At 47.2% G+C, this 24,816-nt stretch overlaps 3 long non-coding RNA genes across 7 annotated transcripts in view; all 3 read left to right on the forward strand.

Annotated features, from left to right (window-relative positions):
* The window catches only part of LOC116577744, a 30,061-nt gene extending 21,566 nt beyond the window's left edge, over positions 1 to 8,495 (forward strand). The window contains exons 4-7 of one of the 2 annotated variants that reach the window (XR_004280601.1): positions 4,725 to 4,779; positions 5,073 to 5,311; positions 7,554 to 8,165; positions 8,255 to 8,495. This is a non-coding gene — a long non-coding RNA (uncharacterized LOC116577744). Of the gene's footprint in view, positions 1 to 4,724; positions 4,780 to 5,072; positions 5,312 to 7,553 lie in introns of both variants that reach the window. The other variant, XR_004280602.1, reaches the window with a different exon arrangement.
* Positions 8,496 to 8,514: 19 nt separating this feature from the next.
* On the forward strand, positions 8,515 to 12,128 carry LOC116577745. The gene is made up of 3 exons (XR_004280603.1): positions 8,515 to 8,687; positions 10,386 to 10,647; positions 12,035 to 12,128. It is a non-coding gene; the product is annotated as an uncharacterized LOC116577745 (long non-coding RNA).
* An 18-nt stretch (positions 12,129 to 12,146) lies between these two features.
* Positions 12,147 to 24,748, forward strand: LOC116577743. Of its 4 annotated transcripts, none has more exons than XR_004280598.1 (4): positions 12,147 to 17,551; positions 19,601 to 19,756; positions 22,441 to 22,541; positions 24,705 to 24,748. It is a non-coding gene; the product is annotated as an uncharacterized LOC116577743 (long non-coding RNA). The 4 variants fall into 4 exon arrangements; XR_004280599.1 differs by lacking the exon at positions 24,705 to 24,748 and having other exon boundaries at positions 12,147 to 17,148; positions 17,356 to 17,551; positions 22,441 to 22,663; XR_004280600.1 differs by lacking the exon at positions 24,705 to 24,748 and having other exon boundaries at positions 12,147 to 16,270; positions 17,356 to 17,551; positions 22,441 to 22,663.
* Positions 24,749 to 24,816: the final 68 nt, after the last annotated feature.

Here is a 24,816-nt window from a genome sequence, read left to right on the forward strand (position 1 = left end):
TTACACAGGAAGTAGGTTAACACTGATGACGTCTAAGGCGCTGGGGTGAGGGTCTACTCATAGTTTGATATTTTATTTGAATTTTTTAAAGATTTTTTTTTTTTAAATTTGACTGACAGATCACAAGTAGGCAGAGAGACAGGCAGAGGGAGATAGGGACGCAGGCTCCCCGCTGAGCAGAGAGCCCACTGCGGGACTCGATCCCAGGACCCTGGGATCATGACCTGAGCCGAAGGCAGAGGCTTAACCCACTGAGCCACCCAGGTGCCCCTTTTATTTGAATTTTAACATCTGTAAACAGCTTTGGGTGTTTGTTTTTGTTTCTTAATAATGAAAAGGCCCTACATCTGCCTGCTAGCAACCCACAGCACAGGACAGAAACTGATGATCACTTGTACCGCACATTACCTGAGGCCAGTAGAGAGAGGCCTAGGCAGGGTGCTGTAAGAGCCAGCAACATGAGAAGTCAGGGGAGGCCCTCCAGAGAAGACATTTGAGTGTAGTTTTAAAGGGAGGCATCTTCACTTCATGGAAAGAATGTAGGCACTGGAATCAGGCAGGCTTGGATCAAAGTCTCTCTTTACCTACTCATCAGCTGTGTGACCTTCAGCAAAGCCTGCAAGTCCCATAGGGTTGTTGGGAGGATTAGAAATTATATGTGTGCGACACCAAAATAGTGCCAGTGTAAACAGTCCACGTATTTTTGAAGAATGAGCGTGTGTTAAGTAAGGGAAGAAAGGGGGCCAAGAGGTTGTTCAGAGAAGTGGCAGGTGGTTTACTGGGCCCGAGTGGGGGAGTGGAGGGCACGCCAAGGACAGCTTACGGAGAGGACAGAGTTCTAGGCTAGAGTATGGTTTGCATTCTGAAGGCATGGGGCATCTCTTAAAGGATTTTAAGTAGAAATGGCTACAAAATCAGATCTGAAAGTTGGAAAGGTCATTGGCAACCAACTGAAGGGAGGGCTAAAAGTAGAATTGGGAAGGCCACTTTGAGTGTTGGAGTAACCCGTTCTGGGTTACTTTTGTTATCTTTGTGTTAACTATCATTAAGTATGGTCATGCGTGCAGGTAGACAGAGGAGCAGATGTGGAGGAAAGGAGTGCAGTTTGGCTTGTTGAGTTTAAGGTGCCTTTGGGACATTCAACTGGTGATTTAGTAAGCCCCAGGGAATGCGAGGCTGGAGCTCAGAATGCAGTCTGTGCATGAGTTAAATTCTATTTCGTTCAGTGCAAGAGAGGATGGATGGCCCGAAAGACAATGATAATTTTGGGTAATGATCAAGCACGATGGGGCATGGACTTGGTGGGTTACTTAGTCTTCAGATTCTAAATAAAAGGCTGATGAGAAGTTTCAGTATCAATAACAAGACTTAAAGGAGTAGAAGTTTAAGGATGACACCAGGAGGTCATTCCTGTGAAAATAACCAAACAGTTCTGGACGTCAGCACAGACTTCAACTCTCTGTACTTGCAAGGGGAGCCAGTAACGTGACAACTGTTGAAACACACGTGGCAAGTGGTAAACCTGAAGCTGACAAGGACCGTATTTGTTCCAATGAGAGATGTAAACCTATAGTTGGAAGAGTCTCTGAGAAAGGCTATTAAATCAGACAAGAATCCTGAGTGGAATACTTGAAAGCCCACGCTGAAGCTTTGGGTGTGGTTCACTGTCACATCTTTGTGAGAATTAGGCGAAATGATCAGAGCAGCATTAAAGAAAAGTTAAGAATCCTGATTTTTGCTTACGCAAAGAGCCCTATAGGACTGATAGGGAAACCCCAGGTCTTTGCTGATTCCTCCCCATGGAGGTTTTCACTTGGGTCCCTAGGAGAGGGAATTCGGAGTCTCTATTTTAGAGAGAGTGTAAGCAGGGGGAGGAGCAGAAAGGGGAGAACGAGAGAGCGGAGGAAAGAATCTGAAGCAGACTCCCTGCTGGGCTCCGTCTCACCACCCTGAGACCACCACCTGAGCCAAAGTAAGAGTTGGAGGCGCAACCAGCTGAGCCGCCCAGGCATCCCCCAGTTGATTTTTTTCTTCCTCTGACTTCCCCCTACCTTCTCCTTTTAGCTATTTCTTATGTGTTTATTTCTTTCTTTGTCTCTTGACGGTGCCTTGGGCTTACCAGGCCACGAAGGAATTTGCTTACCCCATGTCTAGCCCTGTTCATTCCACATACAGTGCAAATGGCTGCTGACCCTTGGTCTAGAGAAGTGATTTCAAGCACCCCCACCTCCCTATCAAAAATAAATAACAGAACCTCCTCCAATCTTTCTGTTTTGTCAAAGGAAATCTTGCATGGAGGCCAGTTTAGCAAACTGATTTAAAATACAAAGAGCAGGGGTGCCTGGGTGGCTCAGTGGGTTAAGCCTCGGCCTTCGGCTCAGGTCATGATCCCAGGGTCCTGAGATCTATCTAGCCCCACGTTGGGCTCTCTGCTCAGTAGGGAGCCTGCTTCCCATCGCCTGCCCTCCTGCCTCTCTGCCTACTTGTGATCTCTGTCAAATAAATAGTCTTTAAAAAAAAAAAAAAATCAAAGGGCGTTTTGTGTATGTACCTACCAAAGTGGGGCAGCCTGGTCCCCACCCACCAGGCCAGCTACAGTTGGGTATTAAGGCACGTTGAGATGGAGATCAGTGGACAACTCCACGACAGTCCCTGCAGGGGAGCTGAAGTGCCCATGGTGCCAAGGGGTGCAAGATACATAGATCTCTGATCTGCTGGGCTTAAAAGCTTATCTAGATGGGATAGCCCTTGAGGAGGGAAAGGAGGCACAGACTGGCTCTCCTGGTGGTTGAGCTGTAGAATATGATGGGAGCAAAATGGATGGTTCAGGCCGGATTTCTTCCTCAGTCTGAGCAGCTCCAGGTTGCCGCCTGACTTTTCTCCAGAGTGAGCTCCTTCTCAGAGCTGTGGAGGAAAGCCGCATAAACCCACCTGTAATGCAGGGGAAGAAAAAGACCGACCCTGCAGAACACCGCGTATGATTTGTCAATTACAAAAAAAAAGGATCCTTTTGAGTAAGTGTGTCTTCTGATGGCTTTCCTAAATCAGGAGGAAATAATGTCAAAGTCCTTAGTCCCTCTTCCAACTTACCCCTTTATTGACTGTTTAGAAATGAGTACAGTCATCCTTATGCTCCTTCATCATCATCTTGGGACAAAGGAAGGGCCAACCAGGTGATCTTGACGGTTTTAAAGTCATCGTGCCTGATCTTACCAGTAGAAGCGCCAGATACCTCCAGATACTGGGAAGCCATGTCATCTGGCCACTTTCTTGTCCAGCCCTAGGGGAGGCCGGATTACCTGTCCAGCTGCTAGTGGTCCGTCTGTCTTGGGTAACCTGGATATTTCTACTCCCCTGGGCTTTGGCGCCCAGGTTACTGACCTAGTTCTGGTGCTTCTACAACTGGTTTTGGATGAATTCTCTTCCTTGACCAAGTTTCTCCAGCCATCAGAGTTCAACTCTCTGAAGCGGGCTTCATGTGAAGCTTCTCTCCCTCATGCTCCACTCGCTCCTCTGTCCGGGGATTTTATCACCTGCCTGGCCTTCCTCCACCTACTTTCCTGCTGTGTCCTCTCCCCTGCCTCTTTCCTGCCACCTTGCTGCTGTCCCGGGGTAGATGTCCCGACTCCCTTGTAGAGCACGAACCACGGAGTCACTTGGAGAGCCCAATCCTTGATTCTAGCCATGAGGGCATCGCCCAGTTTATTGGTACAACTCTTGCCTTCAAGCCTGTCTCACATTATTTTGAGTATCTTCAGCGACTCTACTTTAGGGATTGACGTTTTTTCAAATGGCCAGCCATTATTCAGGGCCACGCACAGGAACGAAGACTGTGATCAAACCCAACGCTGTCACTTGTGTCACTAAAGTACTAAGATTGATTTTCTGTGGCGATTTGCCATCTGGGCTCCAAAAGAAATTCCACTAGGACTGTAAGCGTGAGGGCAGGCACTGCATTTGCTCTGCTCACCACTTGACGCTCAGCTTGGAAAACTAGGTGCTCTATAAATACGCTGAGTGAGTGAGTAGGAGGACTTCCAAGAATGTCTGGAGAGGAAACTGCAGCATTCAAACAGGAAGGTGACCTTTCAAGGTGACGGCTATGAGAGGACCCCCACTGGTTTAGCGCAGAAATCCTGACGTGTGTGCGTCCTCTCCTTTATTCCTTTCTGGGCATGTGGAAATACACTTCTGACGAGCTTCAAGTCCAGAGAGTTAGGAACAATTAAACCAGGAATGTAAACCTTAGGATCATCTCCATGTTGAAGCCATGTGTGCAGACGTTCCCACGTGAACCGTGGCCAGGGCGGATGGTCACTGCCATGTGTCGAAGTCTTTCCATTATAAATCATTATTCCCAGAAAATTTAAAAAAATGTTTTCAAGTATAGCTCAGTGCTTTAGATAGATTTGTTTTTCCCTTCATGTGGTAGACTCACATCTGGACATTAGTTAGATATATTTCATCTAAAAATAGCATTTATCCAATTTACTGTCACTTGAGGAGAGAAAATCTTTTTTTTTTTTCCTTTGAGGCAGGCTCCACTTCTTATTCTCTGCAGTCTTTCCTGGCTCACTGCCATTTAATATTTAAAAAAAAAAAAAAGGTATCAGGTCGTGTGTGTGTGTGTGTGTGTGTGGAAGTACAATGAAATAGTTATTTTTAGAGACTGCAAAATTATGACAACTGCATTTTCATTCTTTGTCTTCCTTTTTTCTTTAAAGTTGTCGCTGATGCTGATCTTTGCGGCTACGTTCTTAAGCCCTAAACTCCACATTGGTAAGAATGCCATCAGACTTTCCTTAGTCATTATTTGGGGGCGATGGCACATGAATTTGGGGATTATCTGTTGTTTTTTTTTTTTTTAAGATTTTATTTATTTATTTGACAGACAGATCACAAGTAGGCAGAGAGGCAGGCAGAGAGAGAGGAGGAAGCAGGCTCCCTGCTGAGCAGAGAGCCCTATGTGGGGCTCAATCCCAGGACCCTGGGATCATGACCTGAGTTGAAGGCAGAGGTTTTAACCCACTGAGCCACCCAGGCGCCCCAAGGGGTTATCTGTTTTCTTTCAGACCGTCTCCTTTTTACTCTCCTTGGTTGTGTCCTCTCCTCGGTCCATGGTTTGGAGGTTAGAAAGAAAGGAGGAGAGAAGTGAGAGCGGAGTCAGGAGAAGAGATGAAGCAGTGGTTAAGGCACTAGGCCTGCGGAGCCCTCTGGAGAAATCTGCACACAGTTAAGCCAGTAACCAGAATTAAATCTGACTAAGGAAAAATCAGCACTCTACTGCTTCGTCTGCTGGCAGTGACATTAAGTAAGAGTTGGCTTGGGAGGGACTGGTTGTAAATAAGGGGGCACTTGCTAGTCAACCCGATTTTATGTTTGTCAAAATCCTTGGTTGTTCTGGAAAGATTTCTCTTTGGCCATAGGACTCAGACCTTTTCTTGCTTTGTGATACTTGTCCTGCCTCCCTAAAGAGAACTCTGGCTTTTGCCCTTTTTCTCTGAAGGCACAGCCCTCTCCCTAGCGCTCTACTCGCCAACTGAGATCATCATATTTACATTACATTGCATTACAAGACATTACATTACATTGTATTACATTACGAATGGGGGAGGGGCAGAGGGAGAGAATCTCAAGCAGACTCTATGCTGAGTGGGGAGCAGGGCTCAATCCCACAACCCTGAGATCATGACCTGAGCTGAAATCATGATTCAGACACTTAACCGACTGAGCCACTCAGGTGCCCCAACCGGGATCACTACTGTCATCATTGTATCATCATTTTCTTTTTTCTCTTCCCACCTTCCAGAGTTATTTGATCAGACCTGTTATTGTTAAAATGTGTTCTCCCTTGTGTGTTAAAGTGGCTTCCCTGGCCCTCAGTGAGTACAGCCTGTGCTTGGCGATCCTCTCCATGCTGCGGGGAAGGGTTCACCTAACATCATCCACACCCTCTGTCCTCGTCTGTGTCCTCCCATAGAGCAGTGTGAAATGTAAAATGGTGAAGAGGTGTTAGGGCTTCAGCCTGACCTATTGAACTGAGCAACACTGGGTGAGCCAAATGGCCATTCAGTCCAGGCTCTTGGTCTCATCAATACCATGTTCAAGCAAGCATGCTAAGAGCCAACACGTCCAACCAGATAAGTTGAAACACATATGAAACACGTATCAGATTCTCTTCTGATCCACCAACACAGGGGTCTCCCAGGTCCTGAGCATGTTCCGTCTGTACAAACATTTGCAGCATCAGCCCTGAGAATGGACCTGCTGAACCATCTGCATTTCGTGAAGTATTTTTATAGATTTTTCTTTGGGTATGTCTTGGCATAAATGAAACAACAGACTTCACATTTTAAGAGAAATTCTCATTCTACTGCAGTTATTTGCAGCTTTCATTTCTCGTCTATAAAAATTTAGCAGATACGTGAAGATCATGGGTAGAATGAAATTAAGTTTTACCACCCACAATAATTCATTAGCGAACTAGTGTATTTAATGGGCCTTTGCTTGGTGTGTCTAAAATTATTTCATCCTAACAAAAGGTCTTGAAAGACTAAGAAAAAGTATGAGGACAATTAAGTTGCCTATCTGAACAGTATTACTGTATGGAAGGAAAACAGTCTTAAAAATAAAAATAGCTCATTGTAGAGTTGAAAGAGATGGAGAAATTCATAAAGGAAGCACAAAGGTGTTGGAAATGGAATGAAAACCTTTTAAAAAATACCACCAGGGCACTTGTTCTTTGCCAAATCAGAGTCCCTGATTTTTACAATCTCTCGTGCTTCCATTTCATCTGTTTGGGGGGGGGGGGGGAGGTGTGTGTGTGTGTGTGTGTGTGTGACTTGCTTCAGGTAGAAGCCTAAGCAAACTTATTTCCCTGCTCTAAAAGGCAACCCTTTGTCCCTCCCAAATCTATAGGAAAGCTTTGTATTCTTCACATTTGAAACCTACTAATTAAGAATCTGACACTGTCTATGAAGAAAAGCCAACAGGACAGGGAGACAGGAGGGACGATTTAACAGACTTTGCTCCGTCCTCTCATAGCGCCGCCTACATAACTTGGCCTTAGGGGGGTTTTAGCAGCCACTAGTGGAGACCCTCTTTTCCAGATAGAGACTGTGAAGCCAGGAGCCGGTGGGTGATTTGCTCCAGGCCAGGCAACCAGGGAGTGGCCGAGGAGGAGAGCGCAGCCTGGTGCCCTCCCTCACTGTAGCTCCGGGACACCCGCGTTCACTTCAGCACAAATCCATTTGTGCATCTATTTGTCTTTATTAATGCATCAAATTGAAAGAAATAACATTCCTTCAAAATGTCCTCTGGGGCGCCTGGGTGGCTCAGTGGGTTAAGCCGCTGCCTTCGGCTCAGGTCATGATCTCAGGGTCCTGGGATCGAGTCCCACATCGGGCTCTCTGCTCAGCAGGGAGCCCGCTTCCCTCTCTCTCTCTCTCTGCCTGCCTCTCCATCTACTTGTGATTTCTCTCTGTCAAATAAATAAATAAAATCTTTAAAAAATAAATAAATAAATAAATAAACCAAAATGTCCTCTGATGCAGAATTTGCAGAGAGAACATTTCAAACGCGGCGTCCTTCGTGCTCCGTCCTGAGCCCGGATGAGGGTGGTTCAAAGATGTTTTTCTATAGATGCTCCTGTGAGGAGGTGAGTAAGTGGCAGCTTTGGTTTCTTAGGTCAGAGAATGGGGACCCTGCTCAGAATGAGGAAGTCTGGAATCCTCTTGGTCCCATGAGGGCTTCCTAGTCTTCCTTCCCCTCCGCTCCTCTTGACTTTCCAAGGCGAAAACGGGGAATGAACCCCACGTTTCTTTTTCATGATCTGGTAACATTGTGCTAACATGGCTATTTTACTTTTCTGGTTTTTTCTAGCTGCTTGTGTTGTTATTGTCTGGACTTCAGAAATTTTTTAAGTGATAAATAATCATCTTGTGAAAGGTCAAGAGAAAGGAGGGTGTGAAATCTGGATTTCGTACGTGTTCCGCTATGTCGTTTTACAGTCGTTCAGCACTTATCTCTGTGCTTGGCATTTGGTATGTGGTGGGATGGATTAAAAAAACCAAACCAACAACAACCAAAAACCAGACCAGAGGGACCCCGTAATCAATTTTTAGGCTGAAGGAAACAAAACAAACAAAAAAACCTAGAAATTAGAGGTGAGTTACTAATAATACAGTAACCATGCAGCTGTCTCTGGGGACTTTGTAATGTGGGTCGCATGTCATCTTTTTTCCTCATGACGCAGCTCACCCAGATGTAGAGAAGGACTAAACGGACTGGAACCAGGGGGAGGCAAGTGAATCACTTACCCCGGGTGTACAACTTAAGGGGGCTCCAGAAACTCAGTAATCAAGATGAATACTTTACAAATCCATGATGAATGGATTCATCCACTCAATCTATAATGAATTCAATCCATAATGAATCCATGAACAAGGTATCAACATTTTAAATAAAGAGAAGACCAGTATTAATGATTTTTCTTTCTTCTGTTGCCTCAGGCTCTAATGTGGCTCGCACAGCATTTGAATTACTATCCAGAGATAAAGCAGAATAAGTGTGCGTACATGTGCGTGTTTCAGACAGGCTCTCTCCAAGGACAGGCTGATGGAGATATGTGAGTGTGTGAGAGACAGACAGAGGAATCCTAAAGCTGGAGGAAATCTTAATCCCAAAAGGTTAGTTAGTCCAGTCAATTTTACAGGTGAGGAAATGGGGAAATGATTCACCTTGAACCGATCATCCATTTTGAAAAATCCCAAAGCCTAGGTCTCTCGACACGAGTCCTGTGGATAGTTGCACAGGGGCGGCTTTCAAGGTGGGGGAAACTCACCTCTCCCATGAGGCGGCGAGCTCAGTGAACTGGTAGAATTAGAGCATTTTAATGGGCCACATACGTAGTGCTATAACTTTTAAAATAGAGGTTCAGAGCACACATGTAGTCTGTTTGGACTCTATACCTATAAGGTACACATTGGCTAGAAGACCCGCCTGCTGGAACCATTGGGGCAAACTCGTCCTTGCTTTCTACCCCTCCCTTGTTCTTCGGCTCTGGTCCCCAGTGACTCTCCTGGCTTGGCTTTTCCTCCCATCACAGGGGTTTGAGCTCAGATCTGAATTTTGTGCTTTGTTTCTGATTCAGCCAGAGGAAGCCTTTCTCTGGAGTTTGACAGTAGGATTTGGGGCCAAAACCCCAGCTAGAGTAAGTGCCTCTTTGCCCTCAGGGAGTCTAGAGTCCCTTGTGACCCTGTAAGGAGTGTAGGTGACAGAGGAAGGACAGTCTGGGTGTGGCAGGTCCCTGGCCCAACTCTCAGCAGTCCAGTATTTCTCAATGTACAAGTAACTGTCAACAACCGAGATTGGCAAGACAAGAGTGTAGTTCAGGGATGGCGTGATGGTGAAAAATCTCTGTTCCGCCTTGCTCCTTCCCTATCCAGATCTAAGGGGACAAAGCCTAACTTGGGCTCTGAACACAGCAAGAATTCTGAATAAGGCAAAGGACAGGCTGTAGCCTGCAGTTCCAGACCTAGCTCTTTGCCCCCGTGGGTTCTGGTGACACTGCGTGCAGGTCCCACGGATGCTGGGCAACTGGTCTGAGAGGATCTGTTCTCGGTGAATTGATCAGCCTGTACCAGGTTGCTCGGGACTCTGCTGCTTTTAGCCCTGAACCCAGCAAACTGGGACAACTGGCCAGCAGCCAGTAGTCCCCAGGCCACACAGTGATCTCTAGTTAGCATGGAGCGGGAGGCTTTGCCTTTTTCTTAAGAACAGGAGGGAAGCCCCAGTGTGTAGAGTAAAGGGGCAGATGAACTCGCTTTTCAAGTTTGGGGAGAGGAGCTCTGGTAAAACCTGTCCTTCAGCCTCTGGTTTGGGTAGATAAGAATCTTAATAATTATCTTAACCTTACTTATCTTAATTATCTTATTTAATTAATTATTTTTTAATTTTTGTTTTTAAATTTTATTTTTAAAATATTTATATTTATTTATCTTAAGATAATCTTTATCTACTTGTCTTAATTATCTTAATAATAAAAAGGAATAAGAATCAGATGCTTTTGGCCGGGGTCTGTTCTAAAGGCTGCCCTTTGAAAGCACTAAGAGTCTCCGACTACCCCCACGGTGCTTAGGCCCCAGGCTGGGGGCGTCTGGGGAGGACCCTTGGGTCTTAGGCAACCAATGATGCTGGCAGCAAGCGGACTAGAAAATCCTGGGCGTCTGATTCCTTCCCCCATTAGAATCAGGGCAGAGGGAAGGCAGGAAGGATCTCCTGCACCCACCCTCCAGGGACAGGGATTCCAGGGTGATATTTTGTGGCTGGCTTTGTAAGAACTCTGTCTTCACAACCACTAACCCAAACTTGCCCTTGGTACTCAGGCTTCTCCAAGGATGGGCTGACAGAGACGTGTGGTTGGGAGCACTCACCTGGATGTTGAGAGGCAGCTGTGGACAGGAAGGCAAGAAGAGAGCATGTGGGCTGGCAAACCCTTCAGAGCGCTCTCTCCCACTCCAGGGGGCACACACACATACTCCAGTCTGAGCAAAGCATAAAGAACTCTTAGGAGAGAGAAATGGAACTCTCAGGAGAGAAATGAGGACTGAGAAGTCCTGAGTGAAGTCGGAACTGAGAGTCCCAAAAGTGAGTAGCCAAAGGGATCGAGTTACCCTGCAGCTCTGACAGATGTTCACGGTGCGGTGCTCAGGGCCTCCCTGAGATCTGCATAGTCCCAGTGGATTGAGGCTGTCCGAAAGGCCCCACTGAGCCTCCGGAGAGAGCCGTGACTCCATGGTCCCATGGAGGTCATGGGGAGACCACATGCAATGGAAGGCCCGCCAAGCCTGGCTACCGTATGAGTAGGATGGAGAGGGGTGGGCTTTAGACAGAGACTGGGGGGTGCGGTATGCGAGATGGAGGGGTGGTCCTAGGCTCCAGACACAGAGCTGGGGGTGGGGCTTAAAGAAGAGTCTGATACTGATCTCTCCTGCCTTCCAGTTGCTGGTATATACCACTAATTGTGCCTAATTCTCCTTCCACATAGCCCCTCCACTTTCAAACTGTAAGACCCCTAAACACAGGGCTAGGCCTTGCTATACCCGCATCAGTGTTTATCACAGTGCCTTTAACATCACAGATAGCCGGAGGCATTCCTGGTAAAAATGGAAACGGAATTTAAGCACGGATTTATTGAAGTTTCAGGCATATATTTTGGGACAAAGAAGGGCCGCCACAGATGTGGAAATAAACCTAGAAGCCAACTGAAGTCCATGTCAGTTGTGGCCCACATCAGAGTAGCCCCAATGCCAAGTATAGATCATTTCTAGCACATGTGGAAACCAAATTATTCAAGCTATAAAACTAAAGTATAAAAAGTACATGGCAGGCTGCCTGGCTGGTGGAGCACGTAACTCTTGATCTCAGGGTTGTAAGTTCGAGCCCCATGTAGGGTGTAGAAATTAAATATTTCAAAAAGTACATGGACTTCATCAAAATCGTGCACATCATTTCAATTAATGTAACTTCAACACTTTAAAAATGCCCATAAAATTAGAATAGAGATCTGAATGACCCAATTCCACGTAAGTCAGAATGACCAATTTGGTAACTTGGAAGGGCTTTGTGTTTGCAACCTCTCATGTTCTGTAGGCTGGCTCCTCATTAGGGACAGCCCACCTTCAGCGACAGGGGGTGGCTGACTATGAGCCAAAGCACCTGGGGAGGGTGTTCCTTGACTTCTCAGGTTATGCAGTCTTTCCTCTCTTCGGTTCCTGTACTTCTTTCCCCACCTTCGCTTCCTTGCTGTCTTCCTACCTTCAGAGACTACGCCCACTCCCTTGTAGGGGCACCTGCCTGCCCTTCATCTGTCCCCCCACTCCCCGCTCCCCTGAGCCACTCTTCCTGAGCTGATCTCTCAGCTTTCCTTGGGGTCCATGAGCTCTTACAACCATCGCTCTCTTACAGGAGCTTGTCTAAGTAGATTTCTGTTCTTAACAACCGGGAGTGTCTCAAACCCTTTCCTCCGTTGTAGGCAGACTCTGCTGTAGTCGCACTGTGTGGAACTGCTCAGCCCCTGCGGGGTCACCCAGGACCTAAGAGGGACACCACTCAACCTGGATGCTAGGAAGGGACAGTATTTGGAAAGGGGTAGACCACTGAGTTTTCTTTTCACTGAAATGTTTTAGATCTTGACAAGTCTCGTGGGCTACATTTAAGCATCTTGCAGAGACCATCAAATGAATCTTGTGCAAAACAAGGAGAATTGATGCCGATGTTGCCAATGAGCCCTGACTACGTGGTAGGCTTAGCTGCCCAGAGGTGGTCAGGGATTTCAGTTATTTATTTATTTTTGAGAACGACAAACGTTTAAAATTGGGAAATAAAGTGGACTTTCTCTCTGTAAAAGGAAGGGCTATATTCTATCTCCAGAAGGGAATTGTGGCAAGAGAACAGAAGCTTTATAGGGAATTACTGGTATTATCAAAGGCTTTTCAAAATAGACTTGAAATGAATAGTTGTGTGCTGGTTTTATTACTGCTTTGCGAGTTTACATTTTGTTTTTGTATGGTATTTCCCCCTCCCCCCAGGAGATGGTTGCTAGGGCATGAGAGCAAATAACCTTTATTGTGTTAAATTTGGGACTGAATACAATTATCTTATAATTTGGGTTCACAGTGCCATTTTTGACAAGTTATATTACGAGCTTTTTGCGCAAAACTGAGCCCACATGCCATAAGCTGCTTCCTACTCGGTAACTCTCCAAGTTATGGTGTTGCTGCTCTCCCCTCCCCCTTCCTCGGCACAGGGGCAGCCTTGGGACCAGATGCTGCTGGAGGCAAACCAGATGATCCCATGTAGTTCCCGCCCAGCTCCAGTACCGTGTCTTCTCATGATTCCCCAGACCTGAGTCTCCAGGGTGCCACGCTTGGTTATCAATACAAGCATGCTGCATCTTTCCAGAAGAAAATCGTGAGTAAACCAATTTTGCAAATCATGACCACGTTCCTAGGAACCTCCAGGACCAGTTCAGAGAGGCTTCATCTCCCATTTCTGACTGGTCCGTAGTCAGCAACACTTCGGACCACGGCATTTCTGTGAAGGTAGGTAAAGAGCTGTAAGGAAAACGCTTACATGCACCGTGGGGGCACACACTTACAGAAGTGCTTCTGAAAAGCCGTCATCTTTCTCTGTTCCTTCCTATGGCCCTGGCAGAAATTGGGGTTCCCCTAGCAGCAGGCCTTCAGGTAAGGGTTTACGTGCAAATGGCTTACTAGGGGGATAAGACAGGGAAGGGAAGGAAGTCAGTTCAAGCGAAGACATGGAGGGCACGAGGGTGGGCTGGTGGTGCCCAGTCCTGCTGGGAACCTCTGGGAGGCAGTGGAGAGGGCCTGCCTTGGCTTCAAAACCACCTGAAGGAGCGGGAGCCTGGGCTTTTTATCCATGGGCTCCCATGGTCTAAATTAGGTGAGGGCTGCGTTAGGGGAAGGAGGTGTTAATTTCCCAGCCTTTCTGCCTTCTACAGGGGCAGGGCTATTGCAATCCAAGAAAGCTCTTGGAGAGTAAGTGCTGGCAGCTGGTGGCCAAGCCAAATGTAAATGGCTGAAATGTAAAGGGCTCTGGGCAGGACACCAGCAGTCTGCTACGCTTAGCTTCTCGGAGCATGTGTGAGGAGGTGGGACTCTCCGTAGTCCCTGAGCGTCCCTAAAATGACCGTTCCATACTGGTGTCTTCTACATGAATTATCTGCCAATCAAAAAAGATTCATGGGGTGTTGGCTGGCTCAGTCGGTAGAGCATGGGACTCTGGATGTTGGGGTCATGAGTTCAAGCCCCACCTTGGGTGTAGAGTGTGTGTGTTTAAGGCTTTTAAAAATTGTTAGGAAAGTGAAGTTAGGAAATGCCTTCTTTATGCAGAAGTACCAGGAGATGTAACCAGTGGCCACAATCAATGGATTAATCTCAACCCTTTTCAAAATGCTCCCATCCATCCTCGTCAGTGGGCGGAAGATCTAGAAGTGAATAGATACAGCCTTTATTCTCAAGATGATCTTTGATCCACCATCAGTGGATTTCCAGGAATAGCATATGCTTACCCCTTAGATGCTTTTCAAAAGTGCTCGCCTATCCCTGGGTACCTTGTGGACCCTGGTGTGGGAGGCAGACCAGCTCTAACTTGCCCAGGCAGGCGGGGGCCAATCAGAGGTGACACCGTCCTTTATTTAGGTATCAGCTCCGAACACTAACAACTGAAAAGTGTGATTGAACCCAGGCATCCTAATTCCTATGACATTCTCCTGGCGACCTTGAGCCTCTGTTTCTCCCTGATGTCAGTCTGGCAGGTGCCCCAGGTGGCATCTTACTTTGAGAGTTGATGAGTCTGAGTTCCTCACACAGCATGAGTGCGAGAACCTGGTGAGGAGGAGAATTAAGCTCCTGGAGTCAGGACAACACACAGATGCCACAACTGAGTGGAGCTGAGCTTCCCTTGAGAAGCCTACTGATGGACTGGCATCTTGGCCAAATGGAATTCAGAACACTTCTCCATCAAGTCCGCCTAAGTGGTAGCCTGTGTCGGTATCAGATCCATTGACCATTTCCACTTGGACTCCTAATTCCAGTCCCTGGTATGTAATTTGTGAGATTTCAGAGCTAGAAAAAGATTTTAAAGATCACTTAGCCAACCTGTCTGTTTAACTGATAAGGGTACTGCATTCCAGTGTGGTTAAGTAATTTGCCCAAAATCAAACAGCTAGTGGGGAGCTGGCCCGAAGGAGAAGAGCCCGTCTTCTCTCTCTTTGCTATGAAGCTAGTAAGGCAGACTTTCTCAGTGGATTCAGTAGAAGGAAATGTTTGATTCCGCAAATTTTTTTGGATTTTCCTCAAGACCGTACAAGTCACGGTGGGAAGACTTGAAGAACCAGACATGGTGTCCTCATGGCTCTTAGTCATGTAGGTGTAGAGAACTAACTGTACAGTGTAGCAGAGAAGTTTTAATATGTGGGTCCCTATGATCAAATGAGGGACTCACTTTGCACCCCATGTTTGACGAGGCTCCTGTTACTGGCAAGGAATTCAGCCTTCCAAATCTGTGCTGGGACATGGGGTGCCAGGGACCTGGCAGCAGACACAGGAGAAGACACATGTGTAGAGGTAGGCCAGTAGACTCCCTGTCCCTCACCCCGCTTTGACAGAGATGACTGAGGTCTGAGGTCTGCTGCCTGCCACCACCCACCCGCAGCTACTTCCTGACTCTGCAGCCTTGGGCAGGTACGTGATCCTAAAATCGAATTTCCCCATTTCTAAAATCCTGTAGATCGCATCTACATTGGTGGCTGGGAGGAAGACTTAGGCAGGTAATACACGGCAAATTCTCAGCCCTTGATAAATACTCCTGTCAGTGTTCTTTTTCCCAGTTGCCACCTCTGCCCACAGTACCTCCCCCTTTGTCTACCTCTTCTGAACAGCTTCCCACCCTTCCCTTCTCCCCCTGCTCTCCTGCACCATGTGCTTAAGCTCTTGGCCTCCTAGCTCTCTTACCCTATTTCTCCTCCCCTCTCCCTGGTCTTCATTCCCTCTTACTCTTCCAGTTCATTCGCCTTCCTGCTTTCTTCTAAATGTCTTTCATGTCAATTCCCTTCTCCCACCCCTTCTCTGGCCCCATTCCCCGGGTTCTCTTGCCTTTCTTGGCTGTTACTCTCCTCCTGTTTGCCTGTAGTCCACTCCCTTTAGATTCCCCTAGACAGCCTTGCTCTGCCATCTCCCGTGTTCCAGGCCTAATTAGGAGCCTGATCTCCACCCCCCGTCTCTCCCAGAGTCTCCCAGTTTGGATCCAGGAAGCATACCAGATGATGGTGGTAGGCAGCCTCTGCGATGGCACCCCCAAAGTCCCCACCTCCTCAGATCCATGCTGTCATGGAATCCTCTCCCTTTCAGGATGTGCTGGACCTAGTGACTGGATTCTCACGAACAGGATAAAAATGAGGGGACAGTACTTCTGAGCTTAGGTTAAGAAAGACTACCGCTTCCATTTTCGGTGCTCTCTGGCTCTGAGGAAGCCGGCTGCTAGGCTGTAAACTGCCCTGTGAGAGGCACACGTATCAAGGAGCCGAAGTCTCCCGCCAGGGAGGTCTACCAACAACCATGTCCATGGTCCACCCCTCAAGCCCCAAGATCACTGCTGCCCGTCCGCCGTCCTGACGCAGTCTGTGAAGGATCCCCGAAATCCGGGTGCCCAACAAAGAGGTTCTGGATTCCAACCCACAGAAACTGTAAGACAATAAACGTTCGTTGTTTAAAGATGTTCAATTTTAGGGTAACTTGTTAGGCTGCAATATTAAAAATGTGGAGTTGTCCTTCCTAGATCACCCTTCAGCAAGGTTTGTCTCCTGTTGACCTTGAGCAAATCACTGCTGTTCTCTGGGTCCATCTCCTCCTCTACCTAATAGACTCAGGGGTTCATGGTCAGCGTCCCAGGTCTCTGGTCCGTGAGGATGTGGTCGAGGATGTTACAAGAGGCCTATGTGTTCTGCTGTGGCGCAGACGGAGCCCAGCTAACTTAAGCTCCACATCTCTGTATGTGCCTCACATTTTTCACTCCTATTATCTGAAGTCTGTTTCTAATTTCTGACAGAACCACCGTGGCCTATTGTGGGCCGCACTCTGCGTGACATGCCAGTTTCATTTTGGAGTCACTGCTATTGTCTTTTGCCCTGCTAATCTCTCTTGTTTTGCAAAAATTCCAATAGAACGCATGAACCCAGAGAGCTGCCCTTGCACCCGATCTTGGCGCTGTGTGGTCCCCACACAGGGGTGGATGATAGACAGACAGACCGTCTGCCACCCAAGCCATCTTTTCTTGCTTAAAAATTTGCCTTCCAGATTGCAGACTCCCTTCCAACTTGAGCAAAGACGAACGTACTAAATAAAAGCAGAGCTGAAATTGGACAGAATGTCTCAGCCCCTTCGATTCAGACCTCGCTTGCAGGAGAAAGCGTGGGGAAGCGGAGGGGGCTCCGATGGACGTGCCTGCATGGGGAACGCAGGGGAGGAAGGCGTCCATACCTTTCTCCTACCATTCGCGCCTGCAGCGGGGCCTGTAATCCAGGACCCATCACTTATGTATGGTGTCCATGGCAACCAGGCAATGGTATGGGACCCCTTCTCACTGGGGAATTCCTTTTATGGCTCATTTCCGAAACCAGCATGGCCAGTACACGAGTCGGCAGTTTCCCAGTTGCTTAGCAACCAGCTCCAATGCTCTAGTCACTAGGAAAAGCAGACAGTCTTTTTTTTTTTTTTTAAACTGTTTGTCGTCAGAATCATATGTTACATTCTCTCTACTTTGTCTCTTTAGAATAAAATAATTAGTGTGTGATAAGGATGCAGGAAAGGGCGACCGCTCCCGTCATTAATGCCTCCACTGCTCCTGGAGGGCCGCGCAGGCAGGGAGAGGGAGGAAAATGTTAGCATGCACTCGGCTGGTAATTAAGCAGCGCGAGCCATCTGCACGCTGAAAGCTCTACATTTTTCACGTCTCGTGGGGGCATCAAGTAAGTAGAGGGCCAGCAATCTGTGCTGCGTTCCCTCCCCCAAACCAGAGCAGCCCAGCCCCACCCACAGGTGTCACTGGGCCAGGGCTCCTTGGCTTACGCTGGGGAAGGGGCTCCGAGGGGAGGATTGTTGGGTTTGGGGCAGCAAGCTAAGGATACCATCCAGCTCCGTTGACTTACAGTCGTGGTTTCCAGAAAGGGGTGATCCCAGGCAACTGTTGGGTAAGGTCTGCAGACATTTCTGGTTGCCGCAACTGCTGGGGGAGGGGAAGGTTCCTGAGATGCTGTGGATGATACTGCTGAGGGCTAGAGAGCAGGAGTGTTGCTCGACATCCTACGATGCAAAGGACAACCCCCAAAACAAAGAAGTATCCTGCCTACATACCCATACGCTCAGGCTGAAAAACCCTGAGTTCGAGCAATCAGAATTCCCATCTGTCTTGTTAAAAACCAGCCCTAGAGCTGACTAGGAAAAATGTTGACAAGGTAAAAGGACTGATCACAGTCTGTTCGACACAATTCCAACCTGAATTTCTGTATGGCCCAGAACTCCACCCCTACCAGCAGTGGACTTGGCCAAGGTGTAGAAAAGAGAGTCCTTGGTGGTTAGTGGTAATGGAGATGAGCCTTGAGGTTGTAGAAGAACAGAGGTGGAATGGTCTCTCCTTGCAGGGAGGCAACTTTGGTGCCAGGAAGATTTAGTTTCACAGACGGGGTCTACTGCCTACACACCATGGGCATGTAGGCACGTTACGTAATCGGAGACCCAGTCTCCCGGGTCCAAATGAGCCAAAATGGAAATTCAAATGGGTGTTGTGAGAATGACAGGTTAGAACACTCAAAATGCCTGCCCCCTAGTAGGCCCTCCCCTTCCCCTTCTTGTCTCCGTCCCAGGACCCTAACTGTCCCCTCCCTCCAGCTTTGAACCATAGATTTTTTTTTTTTTTTAAGATTTTATTTATTTATTTGACAGAGAGAAATCACAAGTAGATGGAGAGGCAGGCAGAGAGAGAGAGAGGGAAGCAGGCTCCCTGCTGAGCAGAGAGCCCGATGCGGGGCTCGATCCCAGGACCCTGAGATCATGACCTGAGCCGAAGGCAGCGGCCTAACCCACTGAGCCACCCAGGCGCCCCTGAACCATAGATTTATAGAACAAATGTGCTAGTCCTAGAATGACTAAGGTCCTTTTTCTCCAGCAGTGAGCAAAAGACAAAACCACCATTTCTGGAATTTAGGCTGGTAGTCTTAGACTAAATTTAAGCATGAACTACAGAAAACCATACACATGAGAGAGGAGAATCAGTACTACCATTAAGAATATGCCTAGAGGGTGCCTGGGTAGCTCAGTGGGTTAAGCCTCTGCCTTCGGCTCAGGTCATGATCTCAGGGCCCTGGGATCAAGTCCCACATCGGGCTCTCTGCTCAGCAGGGAGTCTGCCCCCCCACCCACGCCCCACCTACCTCTCTGCCTACCTGTGATCTCTATCAAATAAAATCTTAAAATTTATATATATATGCTGGGGCTTCCAAGTCCCACCCCCTCCAATTACTGGGTGTGTGATCCTGAGTAGTTACTTAACCTGAGTGATTTCTCTTCTATGAAATGGGGTGATTATTATCTCTTGCAGTATTATTTTAAGCATTAAAGATAAGGTACAGACTAGCACCTCTCATGCCACCTAACACTAGGTAGGCACCTGAGCAGAGGACAATACTTTAAAAAAAAAAAAAAAAGACTGGCGGGTGTGGTCCAGCCACCGGATGCTGAGGATGAGGATAAGGGCTGTCTTGAGGAAGACACACGGGGCCTCCCTATTTTCTCCGACAATCAGATTTCCCTCAGGAACCTAGGACAGCTCCAGCTGCTGCAATGTGTGTAAGCAGCTTTGAAGCCAATTCTATTTTCAGCCTGTGCTACCTCGGGGTGGGGGTGGGGGGTCATGAGTTCCATACATTTAGTAACCTTTTCTTCCTTGAGACTATCTCAGAATACTTCCTAGTTCGAATAAGTGGGTTTGGGTTTACGTTCGCTTTCTCCATGCCTTTCAGAATTTTCCAGACTGGATAATATCCCCTGCCAGCCTCCACCCTGGCTTGCTATGGAAGCCCCTCCAGCCCCCCGACCCCAATCACTTAAAATGCCTTGTGAACTCCGTTATTCCTTTCTTGAAATGCGTCAACCAGTACTGCACATTCTTTGCAAAGGTAAGGTAATATCTTCTTTATATTTCTGTTCGTCATTCTTCCTACCAGGTTCCAAAAATTGGGAGGCCTTTTGGGGCTGGAGTCTTGGCTGCACCCTGTCGCCATGCATCCTGAGGCCTTTTCTGGGGTTACAACAGTTGGTTTATAGAGGCAGCATGTCATCACCTACAGTTTATACTTGCCTTGCTGGTCATGCTTAGCCCCAGCCAGGTTTTGGTCACTCACCCAGCTTCATCTAATCTCAGCTGGGTTGGCTTCTTGCTGAATACCTAATACAGCCCGGCGATCTCTAAACACTTAAGAGATTTCACTCCCCCTCCTCGACTGTTGTGTGATCCCACCTGATTTTGCGCAATCAACAGAAGCTTCTTGGGAGTGCAGCTCTAAACATGTCACCGCTATGATTTTTTTTTCCCCGTCCACCTGGGATAATTAAATGATGTTAAATTTAAAGGCTGCTTGTTCATCCCTCCCAAGCAGAATTATGGAATCTCACCTAGAAGCCACCATAACTGGGAAAAGCGGCAGAAGGGTGTTTACTGGGCATGCATAAGCCCACCCCCCTGCAAGAATGTAGCACACAGGTGTCTTGTGGGAGCCAGGCACCCCAGAGCAGTGGTAAGTGGCTAAACATGGGACAGCTCAAGGTTTACCAGAAGGACCAGAAGCACTCAAAGTATGTAGAGGTCAGGGCAGCAGTAAAGAAAGCGTACAGGCAGGCTGGGGAGGGGTCAAGGGGCATCAGGCAGCCGAGGAAAGGACAGGCAACATGTCTGGGATCCAGGATGACAGATGGGAGATTCAAAAGAGGGCACCATTAGAGCCCTGAGACAAGGCAAAATTTTATGAAGGGAAGAACAACACAGCTCCAGGAACGAGAGCAGGGGTCCTGGCTAAAGTGGGGGGCACAGGGGCAGCAGCCGAACGCAGATTGTTGTAACAGTAAAACAGCAGGGGAATTAGGGTGGGAGGGGGTTGATGCTGCTTTGGGGGCAAATTTTCTCCCTATTCATGCAACAGTAGTGGTTCCTAAAACATCAGTCAGTCAACTGGCAGGGAACGCTGAAGTGTGCTCTGGGTATCACACACCATATATGGCCACTACGTTCACAGAACTGAAGACAGGGCTATGCTCACTAAGTCTGGGATTTCTGCATAGTACAAGTCCCTCTTGGAAATCCATACTGTACATCAGTGTTTTAAAAGCTCTAAAAACCCCTGCATAGAAACGTGTTTGTTTTTAATTCAATGTTTCTCCAACACAGTTCACAGCAGGATCCTTTAGTTACGTAAAAAAGTATGAATATCCTGTGGACACACCTTGAGAGACATTGTTCTAGAACATTCCTAATCTGGTGTTCCCAGGCCCTTTCCAACCTGGGCCTGCCCATGTTCCCCAACTTGACCTTCCTTTATTTTCCTACATTCCAACTACACTGAACTCTTCCCTTGCACATGCTTCCTTCTTCATTATAGCAGGTGATTCATCATCTGCCCCAAAATGGAAAAAAAGTTAAGCCTCCCTCACTTCACCCCTGCCCCCCATTTCTATATATTCTTTAAGGCCTATCTCAGAAAGGATACTTGATCCATCTCTGCCCCAGCCCCCCAGTTACTATAAATAATCTGTTCTCTCCTCTGATCCTTTATTTCATACTATCTATTACATTTAGAGCATTTAGCACTTTTAAATTCCTGTAGGGCCATTTATGCATTTCTTTTTAGAAGACAGAATCCACATCTGATTCTTTTTCATATCTCCACCCCGGAATACAGCACATCTGTAGGACTGTTAAGGGATGCAGAAACGATCCTATGACCCCTAAGAAATAAACTTGAAATAAACTTCTCAACACACAGGCCAGAGATGGCCAAAATTCTGGCTTATCTGCTGCCAACCCACACTCCCTGTGACGCAGAGACCCATCACATGCTTTTGCCCTGGGGCCCAGACACCCCCCCAGAATGCTTCTCAACACAGTGCTTTCAACAGTCAAAATCACCGGGTTGGGCCTGGCATGACAGAGAAAATCTAACTGTCATCCCTGATTTGGACTTTTCCGTGAAGTGAAGAGAGAATTTAGCAAGCCGAATATCGGAGCTGTTAATACTTCAGATCAGGGACTGTCCATAACAGAAAAGAGCAATTAGCAAAACTATTCATTATACTTTCACTTTCCTGTCTAGTCTCACGGCTAATTATTTGTATAATTAACATGTTACCAAATGCAAATAATTGATGAGCCTGATTTCTTGGAATGAAATAGGAGTCTTGTGAAACGTAAATAGCTGTGAATTACCAACAGCTTTCCTTTACTGGGGCTTCCTAATAGGGCAACGCCTGTAAATTAAAGAAACAATGTAAGTGTAATTCTCATTTATGTTTAAAAAAACCCCTGACATCAATAGAAAGAATACAATGTGTTTAAATGCATAGAAAAAACAGGCTTTAATTCTTTACCACGTTCCAGCTGGGTGACCTGGGCAAGTCACTTAACCTCTGATTGATTACTCATGTTCCTTGTAAGCCTTAGTTTCTGCAGTCAGAGAAGGTCCTAGGGAACCCGTAGTTCACAGGGCTGCTGTGAGAACTAAGGAAGCTAACTCGCTTGTGGAGCGCACACAGTAAATATGAGCTATTGTTTTCACTAGTATACTTAAATTGCCTTTTTTTTTTTTAACAGTAAGTGCCTAAGGAGCATTGGAGGGAACAGGATACAGATGTCTCTGCTGTCATACCATATACTTGTTCCTGAGAAGCTCCCATGGTTTACGGCATGGACTGGTGGGGACAAAACTAGGTTGGGGCAGACCACACTCAAAGCCCTACAACTCTGTAACCAAGGCACTCTCAAAAACTTTGTCAAAGCTAACAAAAATGGGGGCGCCTGGGTGGCTCAGTCTATTAAGTGTCTGTCTTCCGCTCAGGTCCTGATCTCTGGTCCTGGGATGGAGCCTGCACTGGCTCCCTGCTCTGCCTGCTTCTCCCCCCTACCCACTCTGCTGCTCCCCCACTGCTTGTGCTCAAGCTCGCTCTCTCTCAAATAAAATCTTTTAAAAAAGTAAAAACTAAAAGAATGGGAGCCCCACTAAACCTCAATGTGCACAAACATCTACACATGGCATCCTGGCCTTGAGCTGGGGGCTGCTCACCACTTGAACGTGGTGCTTTAGAAATAAAAGTCCTGGAGGACATTAGTTCTCTCTCTCTTTCTTTTTTTTTTTTTTGGTTAAGATATTATTTATTTATTTGAGAGAGTGCATGGAAGAGGAGCGTCAGAGGGTCAGAAGGAGAAGCAGATTCCCTGCTGAGCAGGGAGCCCCCAATGTGGGACTCAATCCCAGGACTCCAGGATCATGACCTGAGCTGAAGGCACTTGCTTAACTGACTGAGCCACCCAAGTGCCCCAAGAACATTAGTTCCTAATGGGGACCAGTTCCATCACAATTCAATACTGGATTTTTAAGGAGTGGCATTTACTTATCTCTCCTGGTTTAAAGGGAAATGTCTTCATAGCTTCATATGTATCTTCATTTGTCCTGAAAGCTTGCCAGGGATTCTTAAAATCCCTACATCAGTCCTTTTCTGTTGGTAAAGAGGGCAGCTCTGTGTATTCTCAGCTTTTCCTAAAGGCCTTCACAGAATGCAGAATTTCCTCTTGTTAAAGAGGCAGTTACCATAAGGTGGCTTACCTCTGGCTGCTTCAAATATGAAGATACTAGAAAAAAGTTATACAGGAACCAACATGACTTCATGTTATAGCAATTCCCTATTTACCTATGGCATGTAAGGTCATTCCCATTTAAGGGATACATGTAGCAAAATAGTATATACTGAATATCTCCTATCCCTTGCTGTGGTAGGAGCTAAATATAAACCATGTGATTTACTCTGCACATTAGCCTAATGGGGTAGGTGACCTTATCTCTGAGACCCAGGGACATTAACTTGCCTGAGATCACAAGTTTTTAAGTAGCAAAGCCAGGATTCCTAGCTAGTCCAACTGACACCAGAACTCATGCTGTTTGAGACCACACTACCCCCTTAAGAGTGGCGGGAGGCAGGGAAGAAAACAGTCCCCCCACCCCCACTGCTGACTGGTGCCCTATTCCTAACCACAAGTCACTAACTTTAATCTTTTTTAAAGATTTATTTGAGAGGCACCTGGGTGGCTCAGTGGGTTAAAGCCTCTGCCTTTGGCTCAGGTCATGATTCCAGGGTCCTGGGATCAAGCCCCACATCGGCAGCAGAGAGCCTGTTTACCCTTCTCTCTCTCTGCCTGCCCCTCTGCCTACTTGTGATTTCTGTCAAATTAAAAAAAAAAAACAACTTAAAAAAAAAGATTTGGGGCGCCTGGGTGGCTCAGTGGGTTAAGCCGCTGCCTTCGGCTCAGGTCATGATCCCAGGGTCCTGGGATCGAGTCCCACATCGGGCTCTCTGCTCAGCAGGGAGCCTGCTTCCTCCTCTCTCTCTCTGACTGCCTCTCTGCCTACTTGTGATCTCTCTCTGTCAAATTAAAAAAAAAAAAAAAAAGATTTATTTGAGAGCAAGCAGTGAGGACGGACAGAGGGAGATAGAGCAGATGTCCTGCTGACTACGGAGCCCGATGTGGGGCTCAATCCCAGTACTCTGAGATCTTTTTTTTTTTTTTAAATATTTTATTTATTTATCTGACAGAGACACAGTGAGAGAGGGAACGCAAGCAGGGGCAGAGAGAGAGGGAAAAGCAGGCTTCTCAATGATCAGGGAGCCTGATGTGGGTCTCGATCCCAGGACCCTGGGATCATGACCTGAGCTGAAGGCAGATGCTTAACGACTGAGCCACCCAAGCGCCCCAACATTCTGAGGTCTTGACCTGAGCCAAAATCAAGAGTCAGACGCTCAAATGACCGAGCCTCTCAGGTGCCCCTAATCTGATTTTTACTTTTGTTGTTGTTGTTTTAAAAGATTTGAGAGAGCAAGAGAGAACACAAGCAGGGGGAATGGGAGAGGGAGAAGCAGACTCCCAGCTGAGTGGGGAGCCCCACGCAAAGCTCAATCCGAGGACCCCAGGAACAAG

Source organism: Mustela erminea, chromosome 18 (genome assembly GCF_009829155.1).
Source record: "Mustela erminea isolate mMusErm1 chromosome 18, mMusErm1.Pri, whole genome shotgun sequence".
Taxonomy (NCBI): Eukaryota; Metazoa; Chordata; class Mammalia; order Carnivora; family Mustelidae; genus Mustela; species Mustela erminea.